Raw genomic sequence first — 8,494 nt, 5'->3', positions numbered from 1 at the left:
GAAAAGAAAGGCAAGTTTGAACCTACATGGCTTGGTCCTTATGTTGTCATTGCTTCCTTTGGCTCTGGAGCTTATCAGCTATCTACACCAGAAGGAGAACTCTTGAATGATCCTACTAACATCATTCATCTCAAGAAGTTCTATGCTTGAAGATCCTTGGTATACCAGGCTTTTGAAAAATACAAAAGAAAAAAAATAGTAAAGAGAAATAAGCGTCCAATGGTGAAAACTTGGCAATTCAAGCACCTTGGATAGGTACCTTGGTGAAAACCTGGTAATTCAGGCGCCTTGTGTACTAAAGACTAATCCATTATCTATCACTATCCTATCCCTCATCCATTTACCCACCATCCCATAAGACACACTTGCTTGTTCCCTTGGTGTTCCAACCAAATATCCAAAATCTGATGAAGCTTGTAAATACCTCCTGTACAGCTTTTAAATCTTGTACCAAAGCTTGTATTATACCTTGTAAATCTTGTACCATACCTTGTATATCCAAATCTTGTCCAAAGCTTGTACCATACTCCAAATTGTAGATAATCTTGTATCCTAGCTTGTATCCTATCACATGCACCCAAAGAATTCCATTTTCCTTAAGCTTTTCGCAAACCATCTACCTATCCACCTATCACCTATTATAGACATCCCATCCTTCACAAACATTTCCATCTCACAAAAACCAAAACATGAAAAAACTTGTAGATTTGTAACATATCTTGGTCCATCAGCTTGTACATCCTCTTTAGCTTAGTACCATTGTATCTATCCAGCGTTCGTGTCAGTTCATCCTTGATCAGCATCTTGCACCCATCACACATCTTGGTTAGCTATTCCAACACATCCTTTAGCTAGATTTCCTGTCACCAAAGTGTTATCTTTCTTAGTTCAGCTTGCCAGATGCATCACTCATCCAAATCCACCAGCTTCGGTGCTCTCCAATAGGTCCTTGCAGGATATAGCTTTCCTCATGTCTGATCTTGGTCCGTTAGTGCCTTGTCCTACCCATCTCGTTGGCAAACGGCTCTCTTTTGGATTTTCACTTTCTTTTGATTTGGGATCTTCCCTTTTGGGTCTTGAAGTATCTTTTCCAAGCAATCTCCTTGTTCCCTCCTCAAGGTTGCCACGATCTTCCATATCATGGTATGCTGCGAATGGGGCAATTAGAGCGTAAGGTCTTGATCAGGTCTTTCATTTGTTTTTCTTTGCTGCTTGTGGGTTCTCCAGTGTCGTTTCCACGCTGCTTCCTCTAGGATTCATGTGTGATGCTGGGGCAATCCTTGTGTGTTTTTTTTGAGTTAGTTTGTCAGTCCTTTGGACGGTTGGTGAAAAGGCCTTGATGTTCTTGGTAACCTTGGCAATTAACCAATAGTCCTATAGCAAATCTAGTGCTCAACTACATGGTGGTACTTCTCTTTGAAGTATCCCCCCGCTCAAAAAGCTTCAATGGTTTTCCTTCATCTCCATTATCCCCCATCCATATCCAGCATCCGTCTCTCCTACCCCAGCTGATGCATCAGTATCTCTTTGAATCAATCATCACTCTTAGCTTTAGGGATCCACAATCCTAGTCTTAGGGATCCACCAATCCAAATCAACCCACCAAGCCTCATCTTTCGAGATCCACAATCCTAGTCCTAGGGATCTCCGAAACCCATCTTCCGCCAATCTAACTCTTTGAAATCCTGTTGCATCATCCTTATAATCCCCTCATCCATCTCCCTATCCTGGATTCTTTTTTATAGCGCTCCGCTCCTTCATCCTCTGCAATCCCTGAGATCTTAAGCTTGCTTCCTCTTGTGCCTCTGATTCTCCCTTTATCATTCTCCCATAGTAAGAGTTTGAGCTAACTAAACCTCTTCTCTTAATCCAATTTGAGTCTCCTTGCTCATCCCAGATTCTTGTATTTTTCAAGAAGCCACCAAGCCTCGCTTTCTCTCCCCGCTGCCTTCTTGAGGGGGCATCTCATAGTCCATTCTCTCCTCTTCTGCTCTAGCCTTGGGCATCTTATTTTCTTATCTTTGATGTCATGCCACTTGCAGCATCACATCAAAGAGGGGCAAAATGTAGACACCTAAAAATCCTTTAGAAAATAAAGTATTTTTATTTTCTGAAAAATTCCCGATGACATCATCATTTATTAATTAATTAATTATTTAATTAATTAATTAATTAATTATTTAATTAATTAATTAATTAATTTTTATGCCATTAAATCCTTTTATCTTAATTAAAAATATTTAATTAAGGAATCCCTCCCAAAAATGTTTAAATCTTATTTAAACATTATTTCCTTATTTATTAATTATTTAATTAATAAATTGACCAAAAATCCTAAAATAAATAAAAAATTTATTTTTTTCCCAAAAGTTGGCCAATTTCCTTATGACCAATAACCTCTTCCAAAATCTTCTAATCCTTCTTTAATTTTGATTAAAGGCTAATCCCATCATTTCCTACCCCTAATCCCAACTCAAAATATTTAATTAAAATTAAATATTAATCCTCATGTTTATTAAAAAAGTTTTAATAAATATCTCCTCAACCCAAACCCTTGAAATAAATAAAAATTTATTTATTTCCTAAAAATCTAATTTATCCTCATCCTAAGAAGTTCTAGACTCTTCTAGAAAGTCTTCATCCTCATCCTAGGAAATTCTAGACTATTCTAGAAAGTCTTTATCCTCCTCCAAAATCTAGACTCTTCTAGAAGATGTCTTTAAACCTAATCCTAATCCCCTCCTAACCTTGTCACATTCCCTAAACATGGGTTAAGACTTACTAACCCAAGCCAAAGTTAACAAATATCTCCTCCTTCACCCACCCTCATTAAATGCCATCCACTTGCCTATCCCTAAGCTAATCCTAAACCATCCTAATCCATCCTCTAATCATTTGCACAAGCCTAAGCAAGCTTAAAACCTTCCTAATCAAGTCCAAGTCGAATTTTCTCTCATCACCCTCAAAATATCTCAACCATAAAACTTTATGAAGTCCACTAGGTCATAAATGACTCTTACAAGCCCTTTTATTGCTCTTACAAGTCATTATGAGGGTCTTTATGAAGATTTTATCTCTTGAGCCTCCTTTGTTGACTCATCCTTGCCCTTTCCTCCATCCTCTCACCATGTGACATGTGTCACTCCTTGATTGGCTATAAGGAAGCACAATCCATGTGCTCTCCTCTCATGCAATCTGAGCCTTCCATAAGCTTTCTCCCATCCTTGCATCTTAGCCCTCAATCCCTCAAGCCTCTTGCCTATAAATTGGATCCTTCCCCTTTACAAAATAACACAATCCATGAAGTAAAGTTATAATGCTATTTTGAGAGCCAAATCCATATTAAAGCCATCTATCCACACCAAAAATCCACAATCATCCATTGAAGCCTTTGGAAGCATATTGAGCATACATCCTATCCATTTAGATAAAGCTACTCAACAAGAGAGCTTCTTATTGAGAGAGTCCATTAATGGCTCATATTCTCAATTGAGAGCTCATCTTAGTCTATCTTGAAGTTTATGAATTTTGTTTAGTTTGTAGAAGCTTTATTTAAATTTGGTTTCTATTAGCATACTAACATTGCTCATATACAAGAGTTAGTTGCAAAAATACATTCATAGCTTGGAAACTCTAACTTTTCTATTTATTAGCCTAGAGTTAGTTACAATGGAGTGACTTATAAATACCATAAGGGAGTCATGTCAAGAGACTTTTTGGCACTTTGTGAACTTTAGAGAAGAAAATTAGCTTCATCTTTGAATATAAAGAAGATTTTGGAAGTTTCTTCAATAATTGTAATGCATTCATATGTTATTACCTATGTTCATCAGATGTGAATATTGCATCTTTTATATTTCTTCTCCATTTCATGAAGGTAGACTGTCATTTATATCATTTGTATTGTGAAACATCTTTTAAAAGCATATTAGGGGTGTGTTAGTGATATGAAATCATATTTTTAATCATTGGATATCTATATGTACAGTCTATGATTCTCAATGGTGAAAGTAAATATAAGTTCTTTATTTGAATGCTTGATAAATGTTTATGCATTCATTATCAAGAAACTCTTAAAATTTAAACATATTATAATGAATAAGTTCGAATCTGAAAAATAAAAATAAAATCTAACAAGGGAGTTTCTTGATAGTAATTAGACAGTGATCCAATTGCAATCCATCCAATTGTTGGTGCAATTGTTAATGTTCCTCAGGAAAATATGATACTTGCAGTGACAAGTCCATTGACCAACAAGTTGCATGGTCACACTATTCTTTATAACTTTTTCTTTATGTTTTCCTTATATTGCAAAGTTAATATGGTCTATTTATTTTCAATTTGCTTGAGAGTGAGCTTTGCAAAAGGAAGATAATGTGTATGAAAAAAATACCTTTCCATGGACACAAATATGTCAACAAAATTAAATATAACAAATTATTAAATCACCTAATTTGTTCAAGTGTTGTTGTAGAAGCTTTTCTTCTATTCGAGTTATCGTGTAAAGTGGAATACTTAGCGTATATTTTATTGGTGAAAACATTTTTTTAGTTTTGAAAAGATAAGTGCAAGCTTTAAACATTTCATATAGTTTGTTTTGATTTGCTACATCAACCTTATGTTGTTCCTTTTGTTATAAATCTAAGCTTTCTCAAGAAAAAATTATTTATAAAGTTAGTTTGAACAAACCTAAATAATCAATAGTTTATAGATAATATTAAGGTTAGAAGGGATAGACAATGTTAATAATTTAGTTTTAGACAATTGTAGTTATATGCTTGTATCTTAATTTTATAAAAAATAACTATTTAATTTGACCAATGTAAACAATCATAATCATAATTATGATTGTAATTATCTAGAGACAAGTTTTTTTATATATTTATTCTAGTTATTGCATTTAAAAAAAAAAAAATTGATCGGTAAACGGCCAAGGCCTTGATTATTTTATTAATATAAATATAAAAAAACACTAGTTATCTCCATTCAAATGGGCACTGGTAGGAAAGAATGAAGAAGAAAACCTCTAGTCTTGCCTAGGACAAATGTCCTATATTATTATAGCTTAAAAGGGGCATACCCCAGTTGAATACACCAAATTAAAATAACTTAGATTTGATAAGCAACTTAGGGGAGGGACCCTACAAAAATTACATGATTCATAATTTAGAAACACATATGTTTTGATCGGAGCTGCTACATTTCTTTAGCTAGGTACACATCCGCCTTGTGCAGCCTTTCATCCCACTCTACTAAAAGTGTACAATCTTTTCTATGCTACTGAATGAAACATAGTTAGTAGTAAATAATAAGTATATAAATAAAAGCATCCTTTTGGCATATCCAATTTATTCTAGTCAGAAACCTTCCATGAAAAACAAAGCCATCTAAACAACCAAGCCTAATAGTGATTGAGATATGTAGAATGATCTATTTAAATAAGATATGACACACTTAAGAAACTTAATCAGAGCTTAATCTAGAGCATCCAAATGATAATTGTAATGTCACTATACAAACTTAAATTCCATCATAGACATCACATCTTCATTTCAAATCACCCAAAACATACATAGATACCTAAGCACCGAGAATGCACAACATTTAGATGTCTCTGATTCATAGAACAAGAAGGCCCATATCAATTAAACTGAATAGTTAATTAAGGGCTTAAGTGAAAACCATAACCTTAGATGTAGAAAGCTAATCTAGGGCAGCCCCAAACTAGTTGGGATAATAACTGAATCCAATTCATATTTGTGGACTGAACTTATTCTTACCAGGAGCAGATGTAGACCTCATCTTATGAAGAGTCTTCTCGATACAATAAGGATCAAAGATTAAAATACCTTTACACTGCCAACTACCATTTCCAATTCTCAAGAAAGTAGTCATGCAAATCAATCCTATGAAATACAGAGTAAAACAAGGAGCCCTAACTGCAAAGCTAACCTCAATAGGATTACCATCGAGCATCAAAATAGAGTATTAATATGATATCATCTTAATAACCATTATCTGAAAATATTACAATCAAGAGCTCACAATGTAATCAGACTAATGCCAATTATCATCTAACTGAATATCGACCAAACAAATCTATCTTTAATAAGATGATATGCATTTGTGGGGTTAAGTTGAAACCCTACTTTAAGCTCAGCTTTAAGTCACCATCTCTTATCTTAATAGCTTTCATGCTCATCAAGCCTAACATTTCAAAGTGCTAGCCTAACCTACTTAGAGATACTAATATGTGACAAAGGCATGAAGAGTCTAATTTCTAAGCCCATCACAAAGAACTGAATAGAGAAAAGACATCAACATGAAATGCTAGTAAATTTTAGAAATTAGCTTAAATTCGAATTCAAAAGACCATGTAGATGTAAAGAATGAATAGCTGCAAATTACCAATCAAAACAGAGGATCATAACACCATATATTCTAAATATTCAGAAGAAAATGAACATATTCACCCATTTATATAAACTATACTTCATAAATATCTAGGTTTTAGGTACATCTTAAAAGAGAGTATGTATGCTGGAATTACATTGTAGAGCTATATACATCAAAGCCTATAAAGTAGAAGATATATATAGTCTTATATCTAATATCTTGCATATTCATATAAATATACAATTATATATATATATATATATGTATATATATGTAAAAATTTATAGATATATGAATATGCCTGAATGAGCAATTAAATGACTATATATATATATATATATATATATATATATATATATATATATATATATATGTATGTATGTATGTATGTATGTATGTATGTATGTATGTATGTATGTATGTATGTATGTATATATATATGTATGTATGTATGTATATATATGTGTATATATACACACACACACACACCCATATATATATATATATAGATACATACATATATATATGTATGTATGTATTTATATATATATATGTGTGTGTGTGTCTATATATATATATATATAGGGCGACTTCCAACTAGGGACAGAAGCACATTGAGGTCAAAGCAACCATGAGAGAGCACATGGAGGAGGAGTGGGGGAAGTAAATAGACAAATCTAGGAAAACCCATCCATCATTCTTCTGACAAAAGTGAATGATCCTTAATAATAGTTGAGTTGGCCCCATCTACCCCCAAGTTTGCTAGACTATCTACTTTCTGGTTGCCTTCCCTATAAATGTGACAGATCCTATATTCTACTAGGTTGTCTAAGAGAGCAAGGACCTCTTTAAGCATGGTGTTAAGTACCCAATTGGGGGTAGACCTTTTTCTAATTGCATTTAAAATGATTTGAAAATCTCCCTCAATAATGACTTTTGACAACTTCAAATTATGACATAATTGGAGTCCTTGTTTCAAAGCTTCTAGTTCTACTAGATTATTTGGCTATCCAATGGCCATCCTTATTATTTATGATGCAACCAATACTAGCCTTACCTGGATTACCTCAAGAAACACCATCAAAATTCAATTTAAACCACCCATCCTGGGGAGGGGCCCATCTACAGTTTGCTCTAGCCTCCTTGCTATATTTCTAATAAACAAGTGGGGGGTTAATCAATTTAACCCAGTTTTTCTTCATTTGCTCATCCCATATGGAAAATGAACCTTCCTCTTTCTAGGAGTATCTGAGGTGTGAGTTAGTAGTTTCCACAATATTGGCTTCAATTTTTGAAGTTAATTCTTCTAGCCCCAATTCAAGGTTACGAAAGATACACCAATTTCTTTCCTTCCAGATTTCCCATATTAGAATGGACAGGCATATGTTCCATAGTTTATTGTAAATTCCCTTGACCTGGTAAGTGGGCTATCCCTTAAGGATGTCAGAAAATCAATTCAAAAATGGCATTGACCAACCCAACATTCTCCTAATCCATTCCCAACACTTTTGGGAGAAGGGACAACTAAACAGATTGTGATTAGTGTCTTCACTATTGTGCTTGCACAAAACACATCTAGATGGACCTTGTAAGCCAAACTTCTTCAACCTATTCATGGTCATAATTCTAGTTTGGAATGCTAACCATAAGAAAAAACCTACTTTTGAAAGACACGATGAGTCCCAACATAGCTTGAGTGGAATATCCACCTCATTCCATCTTTGGGAATCTAAGATAGCCCTATATTTTCTTTTCACATTGTAGTTACCATTATTAGAGGCTTCCCATATCAATTTATCTTCTTTCTCAAATTGCCTAATCCTTCTATCTTCTAATAGATTTTGATAAATATTAATTGATTCGACATCCATGTCCAAGCCCTCCAAGTATTTCCACACCCATTTTGGATTCCCATCCTCATAAACTAATGTCCTGTACTCGCAGACTCTGATACCCCACAAAGAACTTAGTTTGTGTTTGAGATCCTTAATTGTGCAATGCCTATGTAAAGGAGGGTGACCATCCCATGAATATTTCCAAAACAATGCCTCATTTCCCTTACTGATAGCCCAATTCAAATACTTTAAGATTAAGTGCC

The sequence above is a fragment of the Cupressus sempervirens genome, chromosome 1 (genome assembly GCF_028749045.1).
Source record: "Cupressus sempervirens isolate cs-2001-9-10 chromosome 1, ASM2874904v1, whole genome shotgun sequence".
NCBI lineage: Eukaryota > Viridiplantae > Streptophyta > Pinopsida > Cupressales > Cupressaceae > Cupressus > Cupressus sempervirens.
The sequence above is the reverse complement of the archived record's forward strand: the minus strand, read 5'-3'. Positions refer to the sequence as shown.